The sequence below is a fragment of the Ascaphus truei genome, chromosome 9, assembly GCF_040206685.1.
Source record: "Ascaphus truei isolate aAscTru1 chromosome 9, aAscTru1.hap1, whole genome shotgun sequence".
Classification (NCBI taxonomy): domain Eukaryota; kingdom Metazoa; phylum Chordata; class Amphibia; order Anura; family Ascaphidae; genus Ascaphus; species Ascaphus truei.
The window spans coordinates 43,827,326-43,851,253 of record NC_134491.1 but is presented as its reverse complement, the minus strand read 5'-3'; the positions used below and the strand labels follow the sequence as shown (position 1 = coordinate 43,851,253).

The following is a 23,928-nucleotide window of genomic DNA, read 5'->3' as shown; positions in this document are numbered from 1 at the left end:
GCTAATCCTCATCTCCCGTGCCTTCAATGCTCAGACGCTGGGGCAGCAGAGAGAGTTGCTGACGCTGGAGCAGAGAGCTGCTGGGGCAGGGAGAGAGCTGCCTACGCTGGGGCAGGGAGAGAGCTGCTGGGGCAGCGGAGAGAGCTGCCTACACTGGGGCAGCGGAGAGAGCTGCTGGGGCAGCGGAGAGAGCTGCCTACACTGGGGCAGCGGAGAGAGCTGCTGGGGCAGCGAAGAGAGTTGCTGAATTGCACCATATTTATATAACGTACGGTCATATATCAAACTTTCCAAGATGAAAATTTGGGGCAGTATATTCATTTATCAAAGATATTTTAAAAATCCCATTAAAAGCAGATTTTTGGCTTTGATAAATGTGGGCGCCGTTTCATCTCAGATTTGCATCTGTAAGACACAAAGTGACAAGTTTGAGCACTATGACAAGTTTCTTTGACAGTTAAGATTAAAGGGGTAGTCCCGTGTAAAAATAATCATTTATTGTCTATCTTGGAAGATTTAATCACCAAAGTGAAAAGTGTTTATCTTTCTTTATCTGTTTGCCCAATAATGCCTACGTTTACAAACATGGAATAATTACCCATATATTTGAAGATGAACACACCGTTTTCTCGTGAAAAAGATTAGATCGAGTTCGCAATTTACGTTGCGTCAACATGGAGTTGGAGTTTCATTACATTCATTGCTGTGCACATATTACCAATCGATTGTTTCCCCAACTGGGAATACAAGTTTAATTCATTTCAATAAATCATTTTAGCACTTAAAATAAAAAACAGGGGGGGGAATGGTAAGTTAAGTCTGAGAAATCAGAAATGGTCATTTTAAGAGATATCCCGAATAAACGTGAAAGCGATCTGCCCGCGCCCTTCAGACGTTCCCGGCGCCTCCGAATCCAGTGTTTATTCTTTGACTAAATTCTTCTTTCTGTCTCAGTTTCTCAGCCCAAAGATTTTTCTTATCTCATTCGGCGTTTCTTATTCCATCTTACAGCTTCAAAGGCAGCTGGAGCCCGGCGCCTGACACGTAATACTCAATCCGTCCTTTAACACCAGTCAGTAGCAGCGACTGTTCTGCCCGAGACATGACGCAGGCGGGAGATCGTACTCTCTCTGAACCTCTGGATAATGTTCCTCAAATGTATCTCTGTAGTTGGCAGAGTATTGGTTGAAGTTGTAGACTTTAAGGAGCTGAAAGAGTTAAAGTGGCATGTTAGGTTGAGGGCTAAATCATTTATCTTCCCACCCACCATTGAGCGTTCTATATATATATATATCCAGGGCTTGCAAAAAAGAAAACATATATTAAAAACTGTCACCGTTTGGGCTCTCACCTGAGCCTTTCTCAAGCCTTTTGTGACATGTGACAGGCGCAGGTGAGAGCCAAAATGTTGTTAATATAAAGGGGGGGCTGGAGGGGGGGCTCAAGCCCTGAGGTGCCTCTCTCTCCATGTGCTTTACAGATGCAGCGGCCATTATCTTAACAAATCACGGCGCCGTTTTCGTGTGCGCTGCTGTAATCCACGCGGCATGAACGCGGCTAATCACCCCAGGCGCACGTGTTTATCGCGGTTGCTTTGTTTGAATTTCATGGATTGTGTGCAATTAAATGCAATGAAATGAAGGAACTGTAATATGTACAGTACTGTGCTACTGTGTCAATTTCAGGTGTTTAAAAGCCAGAACACTAAAATGCCATTTCTGCACTCGCCTGCACTCGCGTCTTAACACGGTACGGTTGGAAGAGACTGCGCGCCATCACATGGGTATTCCGAGGTATACACCGCGTGATTTGTTCCAATAACGGCCACTGTATCTGTATCTACTGATCTTTCCAGTTTGCACCCAGGAAAGTACTGTATATGCTCATACTGTGGAGGAGAGAGATAGAGATAGAGATATATATATATATATATAAATAAATAAAAGCTGAACTCCAGTCACCCAGATCTGCAGAGCATTGCATAGACTGTCTGGGATCATTTCGGAGACTTTAACTTTGTGTTTTGTAGCATTACCTTTTATTCTAGTCCCTGGATAATACTGTCGCCATAGAACCTGTTTCCTGAGATCTCACACACCGGGGTATCTGCTGACGGCTGGGAACATGAAAGAGGCCCAAGTCCTACTCTGGGGATATTATTTCCCTATAGAGAAGAGGGGAGTCTGCCCGTAGGGTTGCCAGGTGTCCGGTTTTCACCCGGACAGGCCGGTAATTCTGCTGCCTGTCCGGTATAAAATTGGAGGTAATACCGGACACCTATGTGTCCGGTATTACCATTATAACTTGCGGAGGTGGGGAGCAGCGAGGGCGAAAGCGCAAGGGCGGCCGGAAGGCGGCGCAAAGTGGGGAGCAGTGAGGGCGGAAGCGCGAGGGCGGCCGGAAGGCAGCCTGTGCTGAGGCTGAAGCAGACGGTGGCCGGGTGCAGTCAGACTGGAGGAGGGGAAAGCCAATCGTAGGACAGCGGGGGTGGAGCCCACACCCGAGCAGCTCAGAGACAAGCCGGCGATGTCTGTGTCCTTCAGGAAATAACGTAAGGACACGAGATGGGGGCGGGGACCAGGGGGAGAAGATAGGGAGCCAGGGTGAGATAATGGGAGTGGGGGCAGGGAGAGATGATGATAATGGGGGGCAGGGTGAGAAGATAGGGGAGATGATGATAATGGTGGGGGGGCAGTGTGAGATGATGGGGGGCAGGGTGAGAAGATGGGGAGGTGGGGGGAGATGAGATGATGATGGGGGTATATTATATATGTATTGGGGAGGTGGGGGTATATTTTATATGTATTGGGGAGGTGGGGGTATATTTTATATGTATTGGGGAGGTGGGGGTATATTTTATATGTATAGGGGAGGTGGGGGTATATTTTATATGTATTGGGGAGGTGGGGGTATATTTTATATGTATTGGGGAGGTGGGGGTATATTTTATATGTATTCATGGGCGAGGGGGTATATTTTATATGTGTTCGCGGGGGCGAGGGGGTATTTTTTATGTGTTCGCGGGGCGAGGGGGTATTTTTTATATGTGTTCGGGGGGCGTTGGTGTCCAGTATTGTGTCCAATATTTTTGGACAAGCCACCTGGCAACCCGATCTGCCCGTGTGGCCATAGCGGTGACTTCCCCTCGAGGCTCACATGTGATTATTAAATAAAGCACTGAAACATTATCTCCTTTGCCCGTGACACACGCGCAGTTCTCTCCGTGTCAGGGGACCACACAGGAGACGGGAATGAGACAGAAGAATAAGGTCCTGAGCCATTTTGCATAGAAGGGAGGAACGTAGAGGTGCAATCACACGTAGCCTTAGGTGCCGCTGAATTTCTGTATTAATAAAATGTGTTACCAGGAAGTAATACAGTGAGAGTTACGTCTCGTTTTCATGCATGTCCTGGGCACAGAGTTATGATGACAGATACATGATTACAAATACATTGTTACATTAAAGAACATGAACAGTTAAAGATAATATATGTTATAGGCGTATGTAACCACTGGGGCCTCTTCCCCCCCCACCCCCCCTACACCCCAACCCCCTGTGTCGGCGGCCTTTGCGAGACTCCCCCTCTCTCACACCACCATCTCTCCCCTCGCCCCCAACTCTCTCTCCCATAGACATAATACTCCCCCTCCACATCACATACATAATACCCCCCACCTGCACATCACCCCCTGCACATCACATCCCCCACACCCCGTGCACATCACAGATATAATACTCCCCTGCACATCCCCAACTCCCCCTGCACCTCACATCCGCCCCCTGCACATCACACATATAATACTCCCCTGCACATCACATCCCCAACTCCCCTGCACCTCACATCCCCCCCTGCAAATCACATCCTGCACACCCCGTGCACATCACAGATATAATACTCCCCTGCACATCCCCAACTCCCCTGCACCTCACATCCCCCCCCTGCAAATCACATCCCTCACACCCCGTGCACATCACAGATATAATACTCCCCTGCACATCCCCAACTCCCCCTGCACCTCACATCCGCCCCCCTGCACATCACACATATAATACTCCCCTGCACATCACATCCCCAACTCCCCTGCACCTCACATCCCCCCCCTGCAAATCACATCTCCCACACCCCGTGCACATCACATCTCCCCCCCTGCACATCATATCTCCCCCCCCCACCCCCCGCACATCACACCCCCCCCCCGCATATCACATCCCCCTGTTGCACCTCCTATCCTCCTCCCTGCACATTACACATATAATACTCCCCTGCACATCACATCCCCAACTCCCCCTGCACCTCACATCCCCCCTCCCCCCCTGCACATCACACACATCACCCCGGAATTAGTTCAGTTAAGTTTTAGGAAGAATGCAGCTATAAAGGATTACCGTCCCTAAGCATCAGCTTCTGGTGTTTACAAAGTAACACAGTAAATGATTTACAAAAGCTTGCCATTGTCTGCTATCAGACGCGCAAATGTAACCCCTAAAACATGTCACTGTCATTACTTCACTTAGTACAACATGCCCCCCCACCCCCCCTGGAGCAGCACAAGGGCTAAGAGAACCCCAACGTGTCAGCCTCTTCCTGTGTCTGAAGCAATTAGAGATTGAAAGTGGCCCATCCGCGTGTTGCAATTAATCAGAGTGTGCCCTTGGTCTATTCTTTGCTTAATTACACGTTGTTCCTCATGGTGAAGGCACGTGCGGTGGGGGGATACGGAACACGTCATTTCATCCTTGTGTTGATTGTTTGAGACAGAACAAAATTAGCACATTTTGTATCCAATAGGGATGTTTATTTTTCTTTTTATTAATTGCAAATACTTAGCAATATTTTGTAGGAAGACCCCCCGACTTGTTTGTGCGTTTCCTTGGATCCAGCCTCTGCTAGTGGCGGCCTGGAGACGGTCCTTACACTCTCTGCTCCTGCTTATTCCATACCGGTGGCTCAGGAACGTACATTTTTCCCACTAAATCTCATCTGTAAGTTACGGTAATAGAAATATATACAGTACAGATGTTATAAATGCAGGGAAATGTTGAAATACAATACTTTTTAATATAATAACTGGAGAACTAGTTGAAGAGCCCTCTTCAGTCCTTGTTTATCCACTGTGGATGAAGGCCTCGCCAATGATCTTCCACATCCTAAAACCAGGTGTTTCATATGTTGCACATACATATATGATGTTATATTGAGTGTCCTTGTCTCAGTGCCTCTCAGATACAAGCCCCAGCTCTGGTAAGAGGTAGATTCTCACCTTCTGAACCACTTTACTTGTACATGTGGAACGCGTTGGTATGTGAGGGTCTGCTGAGCACTGTCTCCTTCAATGCAAACTGGAAATTGCCTTTTGCCAGAGAGAAGATCCAATTAGAGCGTCCATTCGTTGCTGATGCACACTAATTTAGTTTAAACTAGACTGCGCGTCTAGCTTTTGACTCAATAATTGTGTTTGAAGACTGCAGAATTATTTAGCAAAGCGTTCTGTGACCCAGCTGCAAAACTGGAACAAAAGGTTTAGCAAAAACAGTATCAGGTTTATAAAAAAAAAAAAATAAGGGAGCTGTTTACTTGGAAGTCCACGCAGAAGCATCTCTGCTTCATCTCCATCGCACAAGCAACTGAGCCGGCTGTAAGTGTGACTAAGAACCTTCACATAAGGACGGCCCTGGTGCTGTAACGGCGTGTTCATGCAGCTTCTGCATTGACTGACCTTGTTCTTTTATTTGATCCCTTCTCATGCAAGATATGTTTTTGCTGATCGTATCAGAATAATGTGTTGTGCGTCACACTCCGGGGAGATAACGCCACGATTCCGGCATTTGTGGCTCTCCGTGCTGCTGGCGTCTGATGCCTGCTTCCTGAACCCAAACCTTTACACTCCAGGAACTGTGGATAATCCTATTAAAGTCGCAATCCAGGCTGCTTTTTTTTATCTTTTCATTTTTATACAGGATTGAAGCAGGGGGTTTCCGGAGCTGAACCCCATTAGTTTCCGTTCCGGGGACCCTGTGGTACTGTATATACTTACCTTCGTAGTGGGTGCTGGTAGCTGCTCTGGCTCACATCTTGGTTTCAGATTATGGACGATTTTTAAAGTTCCTGCGACCTGTGGGCCAATAGGAAGCTCTGACGGCACATGGTGCGGCTTCCTATTGGCCCACGTGATGCAGGTGCGATAAACTGCAGGAGATACCGGCACCCCCTTCCTCCGAAGTCTGTATCTCTGGGAGCAGGGTGTCCCCAGAGCTGAAATTAATGGGGTTCAGCTCCAGAGACCCCTCCTTCAATCGTGTGTGTGTGTGTGTGTGTGTGTGTATATATATATATCAGCTTTGTGATTGGTCACAAATGTTGAACCAGTAACACCTGCAAACATTCAAATAAATATTGGCATGAAACGAAAAAAGAAATGAAATAATAGTCTTATAATAGTTATTTCCCCTCGCAGCGCGGTCAGAGAGTGAGCTCCTGCAGCTGTGACATTAAGTGGCAGGTAGAAAGCTGTTTTGTTGGGTTTCTTACATAATTAAAACCTAGCTTTGTATGTACAAGATGTATATTGCTATTTATATAGTGCCCACAGTTACTCAGCGCTTTACAGCAGAGACAGTACAGTACAGGGAATTATAATATAATAAGTGCAACAAATAAAGCCAGACAATAGGAAAGAAATCCCTGCCCGGAGAGCTTACACTCAACGTGCTATGTTGGGAGAGTTACAGAGACAGCAGGTGAGGGAATAAGCGCTGTAGGTGGCTGTGCTTGGCCACAATGGTTGGTAGGAGCGACGGTGGGTGTGGGACAGTAACCATGAGTCCCGGCAATTAACACACTTCACTTAGTTTTAGGGTAAGGGGCAGTGAAGGGAAAGGGTTTAAGGCGAGAGAGAGCTGTAGAGGTGAAAGGGGTGTAGAGGAGACAGTTCTGGGTAGAGCGCAGGAGATGAGCAGCGGCATAGTGAGAGATCAGAGCTGATATGACCTTGTAACCTTGGATTCCTGTTCAGTGACAATGATGCAATAGAAATAGGTTATTTTGTTCTCTGTGATTGGTCACATTTCTCCTGCCGCTCCCAATGTTCTCTGTGATTGGTCACATTTCTCCTGCCGCTCCCAATGTTCTCTGTGATTGGTCACATTTCTCCTGCCGCTCCCAATGTTCTCTGTGATTGGTCACATTTCTCCTGCCGCTCCCAATGTTCTCTGTGATTGGTCACATTTCTCCTGCCGCTCCCAATGTTCTCTGTGATTGGTCACATTTCTCCTGCCGCTCCCAATGTTCTCTGTTATTGGTCACATTTCTCCTGCCGCTCCCAATGTACTCTGTGATTGGTCACATTTCTCCTGCCGCTCCCAATGTTCTCTGTGATTGGTCACATTTCTCCTGCCGCTCCCAATGTTCTCTGTGATTGGTCACATTTCTCCTGCCGCTCCCAATGTTCTCTGTGATTGGTCACATTTCTCCTGCCGCTCCCAATGTTCTCTGTGATTGGTCACATTTCTCCTGCCGCTCCCAATGTTCTCTGTGATTGGTCACATTTCTCCTGCCGCTCCCAATGTTCTCTGTGATTGGTCACATTTCTCCTGCCGCTCCCAATGTTCTCTGTGATTGGTCACATTTCTCCTGCCGCTCCCAATGTTCTCTGTGATTGGTCACATTTCTCCTGTCGCTCCCAATGTTCTCTGTGATTGGTCACATTTCTCCTGCCGCTCCCAATGTTCTCTGTGATTGGTCACATTTCTCCTGCCGCTCCCAATGTTCTCTGTGATTGGTCACATTTCTCCTGCCGCTCCCAATGTTCTCTGTGATTGGTCACATTTCTCCTGCCGCTCCCAATGTTCTCTGTGATTGGTCACATTTCTCCTGCCGCTCCCAATGTTCTCTGTGATTGGTCACATTTCTCCTGCCGCTCCCAATGTTCTCTGTGATTGGTCACATTTCTCCTGCCGCTCCCAATGTTCTCTGTGATTGGTCACATTTCTCCTGCCGCTCCCAATGTTCTCTGTGATTGGTCACATTTCTCCTGCCGCTCCCAATGTTCTCTGTGATTGGTCACATTTCTCCTGCCGCTCCCAATGTTCTCTGTGATTGGTCACATTTCTCCTGCCGCTCCCAATGTTCTCTGTGATTGGTCACATTTCTCCTGCCGCTCCCAATGTTCTCTGTGATTGGTCACATTTCTCCTGCCGCTCCCAATGTTCTCTGTGATTGGTCACATTTCTCCTGCCGCTCCCAATGTTCTCTGTGATTGGTCACATTTCTCCTGCCGCTCCCAATGTTCTCTGTGATTGGTCACATTTCTCCTGCCGCTCCCAATGTTCTCTGTGATTGGTCACATTTCTCCTGCCGCTCCCAATGTTCTCTGTGATTGGTCACATTTCTCCTGCCGCTCCCAATGTTCTCTGTGATTGGTCACATTTCTCCTGCCGCTCCCAATGTTCTCTGTGATTGGTCACATTTCTCCTGCCGCTCCCAATGTTCTCTGTGATTGGTCACATTTCTTCTGCCGCTCCCAATGTTCTCTGTGATTGGTCACATTTCTCCTGCCGCTCCCAATGTTCTCTGTGATTGGTCACATTTCTCCTGCCGCTCCCAATGTTCTCTGTGATTGGTCACATTTCTCCTGCCGCTCCCAATGTTCTCTGTGATTGGTCACATTTCTCCTGCCGCTCCCAATGTTCTCTGTGATTGGTCACATTTCTCCTGCCGCTCCCAATGTTCTCTGTGATTGGTCACATTTCTCCTGTCGCTCCCAATGTTCTCTGTGATTGGTCACATTTCTCCTGCCGCTCCCAATGTTCTCTGTGATTGGTCACATTTCTCCTGCCGCTCCCAATGTTCTCTGTGATTGGTCACATTTCTCCTGCCGCTCCCAATGTTCTCTGTGATTGGTCACATTTCTCCTGCCGCTCCCAATGTTCTCTGTGATTGGTCACATTTCTCCTGCCGCTCCCAATGTTCTCTGTGATTGGTCACATTTCTCCTGCCGCTCCCAATGTTCTCTGTGATTGGTCACATTTCTCCTGCCGCTCCCAATGTTCTCTGTGATTGGTCACATTTCTCCTGCCGCTCCCAATGTTCTCTGTGATTGGTCACATTTCTCCTGCCGCTCCCAATGTTCTCTGTGATTGGTCACATTTCTCCTGCCGCTCCCAATGTTCTCTGTGATTGGTCACATTTCTCCTGCCGCTCCCAATGTTCTCTGTGATTGGTCACATTTCTCCTGCCGCTCCCAATGTTCTCTGTGATTGGTCACATTTCTTCTGCCGCTCCCAATGTTCTCTGTGATTGGTCACATTTCTCCTGCCGCTCCCAATGTTCTCTGTGATTGGTCACATTTCTCCTGCCGCTCCCAATGTTCTCTGTGATTGGTCACATTTCTCCTGCCGCTCCCAATGTTCTCTGTGATTGGTCACATTTCTCCTGCCGCTCCCAATGTTCTCTGTGATTGGTCACATTTCTCCTGCCGCTCCCAATGTTCTCTGTGATTGGTCACATTTCTCCTGCCGCTCCCAATGTTCTCTGTGATTGGTCACATTTCTCCTGCCGCTCCCAATGTTCTCTGTGATTGGTCACATTTCTCCTGCCGCTCCCAATGTTCTCTGTGATTGGTCACATTTCTCCTGCCGCTCCCAATGTTCTCTGTGATTGGTCACATTTCTCCTGCCGCTCCCAGTGTTCTCTGTGATTGGTCACATTTCTCCTGCCGCTCCCAGTGTTCTCTGTGATTGGTCACATTTCTCCTGCCGCTCCCAGTGTTCTCTGTGATTGGTCACATTTCTCCTGCCGCTCCCAATGTTCTCTGTGATTGGTCACATTTCTCCTGCCGCTCCCAGTGTTCTCTGTGATTGGTCACATTTCTCCTGCCGCTCCCAGTGTTCTCTGTGATTGGTCACATTTCTCCTGCCGCTCCCAGTGTTCTCTGTGATTGGTCACATTTCTCCTGCCGCTCCCAGTGTTCTCTGTGATTGGTCACATTTCTCCTGCCGCTCCCAATGTTCTCTGTGATTGGTCACATTTCTCCTGCCGCTCCCAGTGTTCTCTGTGATTGGTCACATTTCTCCTGCCGCTCCCAGTGTTCTCTGTGATTGGTCACATTTCTCCTGCCGCTCCCAATGTTCTCTGTGATTGGTCACATTTCTCCTGCCGCTCCCAATGTTCTCTGTGATTGGTCACATTTCTCCTGCCGCTCCCAATGTTCTCTGTGATTGGTCACATTTCTCCTGCCGCTCCCAGTGTTCTCTGTGATTGGTCACATTTCTCCTGCCGCTCCCAGTGTTCTCTGTGATTGGTCACATTTCTCCTGCCGCTCCCAGTGTTCTCTGTGATTGGTCACATTTCTCCTGCCGCTCCCAGTGTTCTCTGTGATTGGTCACATTTCTCCTGCCGCTCCCAATGTTCTCTGTGATTGGTCTAATTTCTCCTGCCGCTCCCAATGTTCTCTGTGATTGGTCACATTTCTCCTGCCGCTCCCAATGTTCTCTGTGATTGGTCACATTTCTCCTGCCGCTCCCAATGTTCTCTGTGATTGGTCACATTTCTCCTGCCGCTCCCAATGTTCTCTGTGATTGGTCACATTTCTCCTGCCGCTCCCAATGTTCTCTGTGATTGGTCACATTTCTCCTGCCGCTCCCAATGTTCTCTGTGATTGGTCACATTTCTCCTGCCGCTCCCAATGTTCTCTGTGATTGGTCACATTTCTCCTGCCGCTCCCAATGTTCTCTGTGATTGGTCACATTTCTCCTGCCGCTCCCAATGTTCTCTGTGATTGGTCACATTTCTCCTGCCGCTCCCAATGTTCTCTGTGATTGGTCACATTTCCTTGCCGCTCCCAATGTTCTCTGTGATTGGTCACATTTCTCCTGCCGCTCCCAATGTTCTCTGTGATTGGTCACATTTCTCCTGCCGCTCCCAATGTTCTCTGTGATTGGTCACATTTCTCCTGCCGCTCCCAATGTTCTCTGTGATTGGTCACATTTCTCCTGCCGCTCCCAATGTTCTCTGTGATTGGTCACATTTCTCCTGCCGCTCCCAATGTTCTCTGTGATTGGTCACATTTCTCCTGCCGCTCCCAATGTTCTCTGTGATTGGTCACATTTCTCCTGCCGCTCCCAATGTTCTCTGTGATTGGTCACATTTCTCCTGCCGCTCCCAATGTTCTCTGTGATTGGTCACATTTCTCCTGCCGCTCCCAATGTTCTCTGTGATTGGACACATTTATCCTGCCGCTCCCAATGTTCTCTGTGATTGGTCACATTTCTCCTGCCTGCCGCTCCCAATGTTCTCTGTGATTGGTCACATTTCTCCTGCCGCTCCCAATGTTCTCTGTGATTGGTCACATTTCTCCTGCCGCTCCCAATGTTCTCTGTGATTGGTCACATTTCTCCTGCCGCTCCCAATGTTCTCTGTGATTGGTCACATTTCTCCTGCCGCTCCCAATGTTCTCTGTGATTGGTCACATTTCTCCTGCCGCTCAATGTTCTCTGTGATTGGTCACATTTCTCCTGCCGTGCGATGTTCTCTGGCTTTACCACCTGTATATTTTATTGCCATGATGAATAGAATCGCTGCACTGGGTGTGAACAGTCAGTTGAACAGGATTTTCAAGTGTTGGAGAGGAAATAATACAGAAGGACAATTTTTAGTTTCTTTAAAATAATTTAAATGAGAAAATACCTTTGGCCTCTATCACTCTCCAACTGGCCATTTTCTCCAAAAATAAGTTAGATGGCTCATACAAGTTGCTTTTATTAAGTCTCCTGACCTAGGCAATAATTACTTTTCATTCCTGTAAGAAATCTTTATCACTTTCCATTACGTATCAATACTCCCCGGAGCGAAAGGAACATTGTAACATTTCTAAATGGCAAGTTTTCATTGGTGTTATATTGTGATGAACAGTGACATATTCTGTCAGGTTCTGGCTAGCACCGACTCACACCGAGGAAATGCCGGCCTCGATTACTGGTGGAACAGCATCAAGATTGGTCTGGAAAATAAAAACATATCTAATGCCCTGAATGTACACGCGAGGATTGAACATAGAGAGAATGATAGTCCCCTTCTTTTTCCAAGGTTCGAGGCACCACTCTTGCAGTGAAGGGTTAACGCTACGGGCGTTTATGTACCGCCCGCCAGAGGGACTTATTAATTAACCTTGCATTTTCTGCGATGTTACCTTGTAGCAGCTGTGGTTGAGAATCCACTAAAACGTATTAAAATGTGAAAATAAGATTTTCCGGTTATTATTTGAAAGCTGACCCTGTTTATACATTGCAAAAGAAAGAGATAATCTTTCATGAAGTCCATTTCCAACAGAGAGATCAGGAAATAATCAAGTCTTTTGTTGTAAATTGCAGCGAGTCAAAAGCAAGGTTAGAAGGGAGATCAGAGCGATATTCCGTGTTCTTGTTTGAAGGGCCTATTGGTAAATGCTTTGGGGATCTATTTATCCAGACCGTTTTATTGGTAAAGTGATGCTAAATGCAACATGTGACCGGAGTGAGGGATCACGCACAGATCAGCGAGGGTTTCTGGGATTATCAAAAGGAGGCGTCCAGAAGAATCTCGGCTGGCACAGATCAGCTGAGATGTATCAATATCAAAATCTCTGCCGGGTGCGAGGAGACAGAAACCTGTCTGATGCAACCAAATGAATCACATTTAATAACCTTGTTAAATATTTCTTTCATTTGATGCTTCTGCAGAAACATAGAATGTATCATTAGTCAGGCACTTAGTGATACAAGAATAAACAGACCTCGTTGTCTTTATGTGGGAGGCCGAGACACCCTGTGAGCCTTTAGGAATAGGATTTAATTGGCGATATTGTGTTTTAGGTAGACACGGAATAGTTGTCCTCTTATTGGCAAATAACCCCATTATTTTCTTAGCAGTAGCAGCAATAACAAGGCGCGTGTTCTAAATGACTCGAGACTGATTTAATAAAGAGAGAAAGAGACAGAGAAACACTTATAAAAGCCCCATAGGGATCTCTTCATACAAGGACTGTTGGTGAGATATTACACCACGTGGATCCTACCAAGAGCTGAGGAGGCAAAATACTGCTGATGTTATACTATATAACAGCAAAACACACAAAATCCACGGGGAGCATGGGGAGGAAACAAAAATAAATTTAAGTGCAGCAAAAAATGACAATGTGGAAAAAGCCTTCAATTGACTTGGCTCTAATGAATTGACTACTTACAAGATGTAAGAGTCAAATAGGCAGGGTTGACTCAAACGGTCAGAGGTAAGTGGGAGTCTTATCCAGAGCGGAGCATACAGCAGAGGAGTTGCAGGAGGATCCAGCCCTCACCGAGCGACGAAACCGGAAGTGACGTCACACGCCAGTCGGAGCAGTGTAACAGCTGACCGGAGGCTGAGGCGGAGGAGTGGGGGAACGTTGTGGGACGGTGAGCCAGCTGGCTAAAGTCTTCCTACATTAATGCAGTGTGATATGCCCGTTTTTTATTGTTAGAATGTGAGTATAATATTTTATTGTTATAAAGCTATTTTATCTCGAGTGATCTGCGCTATGCCAGTTTTTCTCTCAACATTGGGGTACGTGATCCTGGGGACCTGATCCACTTTGATGACAACTGCATCATCCACTTACCTCTGACCGTTTGAGTCAACCCTGCCTATTTGACTCTTACATCTTGTAAGTAGTCAATTCATTAGAGCCAAGTCAATTGAAGGCTTTTTCCACATTGTCATTTTTTGCTGCACTTAAATTTATTTTTGTTTCCTCCCCATGCTCCCCGTGGATTTTGTGTGTTTTGCTGTTACTGTGGGGGAAGAGTGAAGACTACCCCTTCCAGTGGGTTCCAGAGGGTTCCAGAGCAGGGGGTGAAACTGTATTTACTTAAATTTTATCACATTTTTCACTTATTTAAGTTTTGGATTAGTCACTTATTATCAGTGTCCACTTTTTATGTAGGGAGGATGTGAAGAGAAGGCGCTACTGCGCATGACAGAAGTCCAAACAGGTCCCGGATGGTGTAAAACAACTTTATTGACAACACACTCTGGGGGCTACACCACGATCTCCTCCTCTACGCGTTTCACCCTTGGAGATAGGGGCTTCGTCTTTTTATGTGTTTGCGCCTGTGTTCACTTTATCACTATACTATATAACAGGCCTGCTCCCCTCCCGTCCTCAAAAACCCCACCCCCCAACAGGTCAGGTTTTAAGGATATCCCAGCTTCAGCATAAGTGGCTCAATCAGTGGCTCAGTCAAAGACTGAGCCACTGATTTGAGCCACCTGTGCTGAAGCAGGGACTGATTGAGCCAACTGTGCTGAAGCTGGGATATCCTTAAAACTTGACCCGTTGGGGGGTCTTGAGGACTGGAATTGAGACCCCCTGTTATATAAATGGTGTTCTAAATATGGTGAAAATTACCCATTTGTATCTATGAAAATTGTCTTCATTCTTGAGCTATTTTGCACTTCTAGTCGTACACTTTAGCATCAATATAACACCAACGTGTCAAGCTGTTCTGTGTGTTTCCTGATTTGTTCATCTGTAAGTAATGAACCTGAGTGGTCCATGAGTTAGAAGCTAGATCACGTTACATCGCAGAGGGCTGTGAATGCTTCAGGTTGGGTTATCTTAACATCAGCAAAGCAGATAGGAACCTTGCGAAATGATGGAATCGCTCATTATCTGCAGACTGCTTTTAGTCTACTCTGCTGCCGGAGAGACCTGCATTTCACTGTAATCCAACAAGGGTTAATACGGACTGATTTATGCACAGACTCCAGGGGATCCAATTGTAGTCTCTCCAACGACTCTGCTTTCTTCCAATGTCTCTTCCAGCTCTGGGGAATGGAAATATTCAGAGCTGAAGGCAGTGTCAGAGTCTCCTAGTCATACACTGATTGATTGGCAGCAACATCGTGCAGTGTGCAACAAAATATTTCCACCATCAACTGAACTCCTTCCAGCTCCGATTTGAAGGCTTTTTCTTTGGATTGGCCCATGAAACACTGGCAAAAAGTTGCTCTCCTGAGATTCTGACCGCCATGTTATTAACGATGTAAAGTTGCTCTCCTGAGATCCTGACCGCCATGTTATTAACGATGTAAAGTTGCTCTCCTGAGATCCTGACCGCCATGTTATTAACGATGTAAAGTTGCTCGGGTAATGTTTTCCTGCTCCAATATAATCAGAATAATTCTCTTATTGGCGACTGATACCACTTTCAAACCTGGGACACAGCAGCTTGTTTTGAACAAATTCATTTAATTGATTATTATGAGTTCGATTAGATTGTGAGCTCTTCGGAACAGGGACTCCTTTTCCTAAATGTTACTTTTATGTCTGAAGCGCTTCTTCCCATTATGTGTTATTTGTATTATTTATTATTTATATGTTTATCACGTGTATTACTGCTGTGAAGAGCTGTGTACATTAATGGAGCTATATAAATAAAGACATATACATACAGTTAAAATCGATCCCTTGTATACAGGGGACCTATTTTGTGCTTTATTGGTGTACCAGAAGGTTGTGTCTCTGGCTTCTGTGTTTGCATTGACCGTTGGGACTTTTAATAATGACTTTTTTACGGGTGCACCTTCCTCGATACACAGGGTATCTTTCCCTTCTGCTTTATCCTGGTTTTATAGATTCTCCAGTTATGGATATACAGCTAGTTCTTGGATGATGACCGGGTCTGTGGGTTTGTAACACTGTGGGACTATTGATTCTCTGCCAAGCTGTTGCTTTTGCCTTCTCTTCTTCTCCGAGTTCACCTAAAGGTTCGTTGTCACTTAGAAACAAATAGTTTAGCAGAACAGAGAGATGCCCTGACTTCCTGATACAAAGAGCTTACGATCCACGTGTACTGCGTGATGCAAGAGTTGTCCAACATCACACAAAGCCATTGTCTATCTTCCTCTGCTTCATTATAAGCCAGTGCCTGACTCCGCCAGCTAAAGACACTTCCAAACCTATGGTGGGGAAAAGATGTCGCTAATCTTGGTATGGATTAGAACAGGGGTGCTCAACTCCAGTACTTAAGCCCCCCCCCCCCCCAACAGGTCAGGTTTTAAGGATATCCCTGCTTCAGTACAGGTGTCTCAATCAGTGGCTCAGTCTTTGAGCCACTGATTGAGCACCCTGTGCAGAAGCAGGCACTGATTGAGGCACCTGTGCTGAAGCTGGGATATCCTAAAAACCTGACTACTTGTGGGGTCCTGAGGACTGGCATTGAGCCCCCCTGGTGTTGAAGGCTGCAGGACTGGGTATCACACGGAAATAACAAGCTGACTGTGTCTGAATGCGGCGAATGGCAGTGACTCGCGTGCTTTCTTTATTTCATTATTACTGAAGATGGGTGTGAGAGGAAACTTGGGGATTATGAACATTTTCTCATTAGATGGGTGCAAATAAATGTCCCACCATTCAATATATATATCAAATAGTCCAGGGGTGCGCAATCTTTTCCCCCTGCGCCCCCCCCCCCCCTCCTTACCTTGGCTCCGGTGTTCTGGCACCATGACATCACGTTACCATGGCAACGCGGTGTCACATGACCACGCAGCATCATTTGACGCCGCATTGCCATGGCGACGCGTCTCCAGATGCCGTCTGAGCCAAGATAAGTGAAGTTTACAGAGGCCCTCGCGTTTCCCCGGCATTTAATGTAAATACCCTCGGGAAGGCAACCCAACAAAGCTGTCACTCGCAGCCTCGGGCGGGAACTGGCCGTAATCAGGAATAAGGGAAAGTATTTTTTTAATTATTATTAGGCATTCACAGCTTTTGCCTTAAATTTGAGGGAATCAGTTGAAAAATGTGATGGTTTTGGATTTTTACTCCTAGAAATAAAGCTCATACAGAGGATGGAGAAAAAACAAGAGAACGTGGGCAGACTGATGCAGCAAAATACATAATTAGCAGCTGGATTGCTTAATTGAAGTGTACATTACAAACACAATCAATCAATTTAGTTATTTTCGCTCCTGCTTTTTCAGCCTGTTTTCTCCGACGGTAACCAAGGCCGCACTTTCAGCTGGATGTCATTAGGACACGAGCCAATTATACTAAGAACAATCGCTGCATATTGCATTTTCAAATGTAAAGTTCATATTAAAATAATTCGCTCACACAGTAAATCATTTCAGCTTTTAGCCGGTCACCATGGCCCAGTTCTGTGAGTCACTGCGACCCGGTTCTGTTTGTCACCGTGGCCCGGTTCTGTGTCACCTTTCAGAGCAAGTAGCTGTACCTACAGATCAAACGTTTGCAGTGTGCTGCTGGCACCTCTCTGGTACTCACGGGGTTAATATGTACTCATCTAAGCAGCAGAGATGGAGGACACAAAAATCAGCGAATTCGCGTTAAACACGTAACAGCGGACCCCCAATTTCCTGTATTCCTAATCGCTGCACACTGTTTTCAAACGTTTTTTCTTTGTAAGCAAATGAAAAAGAAATCAGGCCGCGAAATTTGCAATCACTGCAGGGACATAACGCGCACACAATGACCCTTCAGCGCTGGAATAGGACAATGTTTCTTACCTTGTCAGGTGTTGGGACAGGAACCTGTGTGTTAGTACAGGGGGCCCTCGCTATGCGACGCTCCGTTATCCGTCAAACAGGTTATCCGCCGCTCACCGCCGCGGATTAACTTTGGATCCGCTATCCGACAGCGGTTTGCGGGGCGGATTCCGGCAGATAACCGAGGTCTGCCTGTATATGTACGTTTGCGAGTTATGTAGAGCAAAGATAACGCTCACTTCTAAACACATTCACACACCTCAATCAGCTCCACAAACCTGCCTGACCCAAGACTCACACAACATACCTTCTACTGCAGCCAAGGATTCTGGGTAATAATTGTAATACATTCATACACATTCGTATGGATTTGAGTGCATGTAATTTGGGGGCTTTCTGACCAACTGTTCTGTCTCCATCTGGACACAGTGTACTCTGAACGCTGTTCTTATTCTGGGTAATGATATGCAAATGAGCACACAGTGTCACTTTTTGCTTCTTAACCACTTTAACATGGATGCCTGTACGCGTATGTCGCATTTCACACTGCTTTTGCAGTGCAGCCTGAGTTAAATAAGTATGTGGCCAGCAAACCGACTCACAGACAGCGGGTTCGACCTTTGTCCATGCAAACACCTTATCTATATCTATAAAACAGAAAACATTGTTTGCTGTGCATCTAGGCAATCTAATTGGTCCGTCGGTCTGTCACTCAGCCCCTGGCCAATCTGATTGGTCCATGGCCCGGCCCCTCTGGTCCGTGGCCTGGCCGCTGCACGCCTCTCATTGGCCTGCGTGGTTCGCTGACCACGCCTACCCAACTGCCACACTCTCAGCCACCTCAGGTACTGTGCGCTGCGCGTGCCCCCCCAACACCCTCACCCTTCACCCGACCCGCCGCCTCACACACCCCGCGCGTTGTGCCGCGCTGCTCGGCCGGCACCACGAGATGGGGGGGGATGGGACAGGCCAGTGGCGGCCGCGGCGCGGCAGACTGTCCCCTGGGGTGGGCGGTCCGTTACCCCTCGGCGCGCACTTCCCTCTCGCCGCGCGCTGCAGGACATGCCAGCGGAGGAGGGAGTAGGGGCAGTAGCGGTCTCGGTGCGACTGACTGTCCCCTGGGGCTGCCGGTGGGGGGGACAACTGGCGCCGCCTTTCCTCCCCCCAACCCCCACCGGCACTCACCTCCAAACTTGCTCCTCTTACTCCTGTGTCTCTGTGTGTGTGTGTGTGTGTGTATCTCACTGTGTGTGAGACACTGTGTGTGTGTCTCACTGTGTGTGTGTGTGTGTGTGTGTGTGTGTGTGTGTGTGTGTGTGTGTGTGTGTGTGTGTGTGTGTGTGTGTGTGTGTGTGTGTGTGTGTGTGTGTGTGTGTGTGTGTGTATAGCAGTCTGTGTGGTGTGGGCCAGGGGGACAGGCAGGGGGGGCCACTAATGTGAGGTGCAAGGGAGGGTACAGTGATGCCACGTGCAAGGGGGGAGACTCATGTGAGTGCAAGGGGGGGGGTAAATCATGTGAGGTGCAAGGGGAGGGAGTGATGTGAGGTGCAAGGGGGGGGGAGAGTCAGATGACGTGCAAGGGGGGGAGAGTGATGGGACATGTTTAAATATTTATATTTACAGGCCTGCCAACAGGGAGGGACAGCTGGTGCTGGCGTCCCGGGCCCTGTGAGTGGCCGGGCCAGTTAATTTAAAAAAAAAAAAAAACCCCGGTGCCGGGTCTCTCTGGCGGCAGCACCCGGAAGTCAGCTGAGCTAAGCTTCCAACGCGCCGGCATGAGAGAGAGGCCTGGCGCGTGCGTGAGCAGCCAGCGTGAGACAGACAGGTGCCTGCAGCGGGGGCCCCCCGCAGTTCCGCCAGCCACCGGCGGCCCCCCCACCACCAGCCCGCTCCTATGTGACTATATATTAATGTCCTGTATAGCACACACACAGAGCCCGCTCCTATGTGACTATATATTAATGTCCTGTATAGCACACACACAGAGCCCTGCTCCTATGTGACTATATATTAATGTCCTGTATAGCACACACACAGAGCCCGGCTCCTATGTGACTATATATTAATGTCCTGTATAGCACACACACACAGAGCCCTGCTCCTATGTGACTATATATTAATGTCCTGTATAGCACACACACAGAGCCCCGTTCCTATGTGACTATATATTAATGTCCTGTATAGCACACACACACAGAGCCCGCTCCTATGTGACTATATATTAATGTCCTGTATAGCACACACACAGAGCCCTGCTCCTATGTGACTATATATTAATGTCCTGTATAGCACATAAACACAGAGCACTGCTCCTATGTGACTATATATTAATGTCCTGTATAGCACACACACAGAGCCCTGCTCCTATGTGACTATATATTAATGTCTTGTATAGCACATAAACACAGAGCCCTGCTCCTATGTGACTATATATTAATGTCCTGTATAGCACATACACACAGAGCACTGCTCCTATGTGACTATATATTAATGTCCTGTATAGCACACACACACACACACAGAACCCCGGCTCCTATGTGACTATATATTAATGTCCTGTATAGCACACACACAGAGCCCCCGCTCCTATGTGACTATATATTAATGTCCTGTATAGCACACACACAGAGCCCTGCTCCTATGTGACTATATATTAATGTCCTGTATAGCACACACACAGCGGAGCAAGGAGAGCTGCAGGGAGTGTGTGAGAGCGGAGCAGGGAGTGTGTGAGCGGAGCAGGGTGAGAGTGGAGCAGTGAGAGCTGCAAGGAGAGTATGTAAGAGTGGAGCAGGGAGTGTGAGAGTGGAGCAGGGAGAGTGTGTGAGAGCGGAGCAGGAAGAGCTGCAGGGAGAGTGGTGAGGATGGAGAATTTGTACCAGGCTGTCAGACACTGCAAGAAAAACGCAGCCAAATAAATGCACATTCAAAGGAAATATCAAATGTTTCTTGTGAGTCTTTTCTTCTCCGAAGGGGCAGTAATATGGTGAGAGCGGCCAGATGATATCCTCTTGGATTAAGTGTTTCATTTCCGGTAGGTTTGGGGGACTGGTGAACAAACGCCAGAGTTAACCAAACTCCATTACGGTGTATCGCACAGTCGCCCACGTTCACTAAATAGTGCTATGCTTAAGCACAACCAAACGCCCACTCAAATGGGAGTTTAGATGTGCTAAAGTTTAGCACCCTTTAGTGGATATGGGCCAGTGGTCCCATATTACTGAACAGTGACATAAATGACAGATCACGGGGGTTACAGTGTGATAACCCTTATCGGAGCTTAGTAAATCTTCCCCTAGCTGCTTCCAGAAAGTAGTGGTACTGTGCCAGATCGAATTCAATTCTAAGTTCTTTGGATCTTATTTGACAAAGATCTTTGCAATGTTTATAAAAGCAAAAAGTTGGAGTGTTTTGGTTAAAGCAAATCGAGGATTTAGGGATTCCGGAACTGTCCATTTTCCATATTAACCTCTTTGTTGCTGGGGGGGGGGGGGGGGGCCGAGGGGGGGAGCAATGCATTGGGAAGGAAAACCTCACCAGTTATTGAATCTCCTATTCCATACAAAACGGGTTAGATTACGATCTGGTAAGTATCCTACATCCTTGGATAACATTCGTACAGTACTCAGAGCAGGCTGATATAGCGCTATGTACATGGCTGCCGATCAAAGCATTCCAGTTTGCTGGTCTTCTGCTTTAAGAAAAGTCCAAGTGTGCACTATATATATATTCATATATTCATAAAATAATCTCTCATAAGATTCCCTCTGAGTATCAGTGCGTTCGCTTGTTTCCCAGAAACCATCAAGTGAAATAGTTCTGATTGCTCAACTCAGCCTAAATTGCTTCCCCTATTATCATCTCTCCCTTTAATCTTTGCTCCACGCGAAGAACGTTCGGAACAACTTATCTTTCCTAATCATTTGTGCCTGACCGTTTTCCGCAGGATGCGGCGTCTGGTTCCTTCCATACACTTGTTTACGTGGGATGTTTCTTTGCGACGCGCACCCCGACACTGCCAGGCGGGCAAGAGGGAGCTTTAGCCAGGAGATAAACGTTTACCATGATATATATATATATATTATTTCTTGATCAATCTGCTGTTGTGTAAATCAATGTGTTATTCGACAAACCTTCCAAATGCCAGTCTTTAAAAATAAGCAGTAAATCATTCCAGGCATTAATACAGGGGGCCCAACACCAGTTCTCAAGGGCCACAGCAGGTGAGGTTTTAAGGATATCCCTGCTTCAGCACAGGTGGCTCAATCAGTGGCTCAGTTGAGTTGCATTGTGCAGCTCCTCCCACTGACACCGCCTTAAATTGCGAGCTGATGCACAGGGGGTGAAATTAGAGTCAAGTTTAACGCAGCATTTCCTCTCGCCCGTTTTGTTGTTGTTAAATAAAATGCATTTATCGCAATGCCATTATCTAAGCTGCCGATCGATCCGTTCTCCTGTAATCGATCGGTGAAGATCCTGCTTCCCGGGACACACAATATGGCCGCCTGATTCAAAGAGGAAGTGCTGATAGTTGCTATAGCAACCCAAGGAAGCTTAATATAATAAAAAATAATTGAAAAGGGCATGAAGAGAGAAACGCCATTTTTAAATGCAGTATTTAATATTATTTAATACTACTCAACTGATTTATATTTAAAAAAAAAAAACAATAAGGTTTTGACGCAGTGACAGTCACAAACGCAATGTGGAAATGATGCTGTGTGTCATATTTGCTGCAGTGTTCCCTAGATATATCAGTTCCTATGTACTGTGCGTATGGAGATTGCGAGTCCCATTTCTTATCCTTCTAGTTTCATTACCATGTACATTCCTGTGTCTGCGCGCCTTTATGGGAAACCACTAAACAGAGGCTTCTACCAAAATACTGGACACAATGGTGAAAGGTGTGACGCGCTCGAGACACATTGCCTACGCGACCGCACACCTCTCTGCTCTCCACTCCATGCTGTTTCCTTCTCTCCTTGGCCCCACCCCAAGGCTCCTGACACCTCCTCCTGATTGGCTGCATTACCCAGTAGCAGCTAATCAGGCTGGAGGAAGCTGCCCTGCTCTCTCCCTGCTCTGAGAAATCCCCGCGGCCCCCAAGCCGGTCAGGTCTCTATGTCCAGAGATGTAATACTGGTATACACAAACACGCCCAGAGAGGTAATACTGATATACACATACACCCAAAGAGAGGTAATACCGGTATACACATACACGCCCAGAGAGGTAATATTGGTATACACATACACACCCAGAGAGGTAATACCGGTATACACATACATGCCCAGAGAGGTAATATCGGTATACACATACACGCCCAGAGAGGTAATACCGGTATACACATACACGCCCTGAGAGGTAATACCGGTATACACATACACGCCCAGAGAGGGAATACGGGTATACACATACATGTCCAGAGAGGTAATACCGGTATACACATACACGCCCAGAGAGGTAATACTGGTATGCACATACACACCCAGAGAGGTAACACCGGTATACACATACACGCCCAGAGAGGTAATACGGTATACACATACATGCCCAGAGAGGTAATACCGGTATACACATACACGCCCAGAGAGGTAATATTGGTATACACATACACACCCAGAGAGGTAATACCGGTATACACATACACGCCCAGAGAGGTAATATCGGTATACACATACACGCCCAGAGAGGTAATACCGGTATGCACATACATGCCCAGAGAGGTAATATCGGTATACACATACACGCCCAGAGAGGTAATACCGGTATGCACATACACACCCAGAGAGGGTAACACCGTATACACATACACGCCCAGAGAGGTAATACCGGTATACACATACATGCCCAGAGAGGTAATATCGGTATACACATACATGCCCCAGAGAGGTAATATTGGTATACACCGGGGTTGCCACCTCTCCGGGTTTGACCCGGAGACTCCGGGTTTGGCATCCCCTTCTCCGGGCTCCGGGTTTGTCCCTGAAATCTCCGGGTGGGCGGGTTGTTGCAGACAGGGCAGCACAGTAAGTGAGTTCGCATTGCTGCAGCACTCACAGATCCTCTGCATTTCTCACGGGACTATCTGTGTGCACTTCACAGCCTACTACATCCGGGTCACAGCCCTATGCTCTACTGCACATGCTCACAGGTAGGGGATCATGGGAGTTGTAGTTTTTATTAGACAAGCTCGATTGGCACATAAGCAACACAGTAACATTCCTAGAAACCCTGCTAGAGAACACACACCACCCCCATGTATCTTATCTCCTCTCTCCCTTCTCCCCCCTCTCCCTCCCTTCTCCCTCCCCTCTCCCCCCCCCTCTCCCTCTCTCCCTCCCCTCTCCCCCCCCTCTCCCTTCTCCCTCCCTTCTCCCCCCCCTCTCCCTTCTCTCCCTCCCT

At 47.4% G+C, this 23,928-nt stretch overlaps 1 protein-coding gene and 1 long non-coding RNA gene across 2 annotated transcripts in view; both read left to right on the top strand.

Annotated features, from left to right (window-relative positions):
• KCNK13 (potassium two pore domain channel subfamily K member 13) overlaps positions 1–23,928 on the top strand; it is a 55,757-nt gene that overhangs the window by 12,805 nt on the left and 19,024 nt on the right. The gene's annotated exons all lie outside the window — the stretch shown is intronic.
• LOC142502900 (uncharacterized) overlaps positions 2,402–23,928 on the top strand; it is a 28,563-nt gene continuing 7,036 nt past the window's right edge. Inside the window, exon 1 of the long non-coding RNA XR_012803890.1 lies at positions 2,402–2,551. This is a non-coding gene — a long non-coding RNA (uncharacterized LOC142502900). The remainder of the gene's footprint in view (positions 2,552–23,928) is intronic.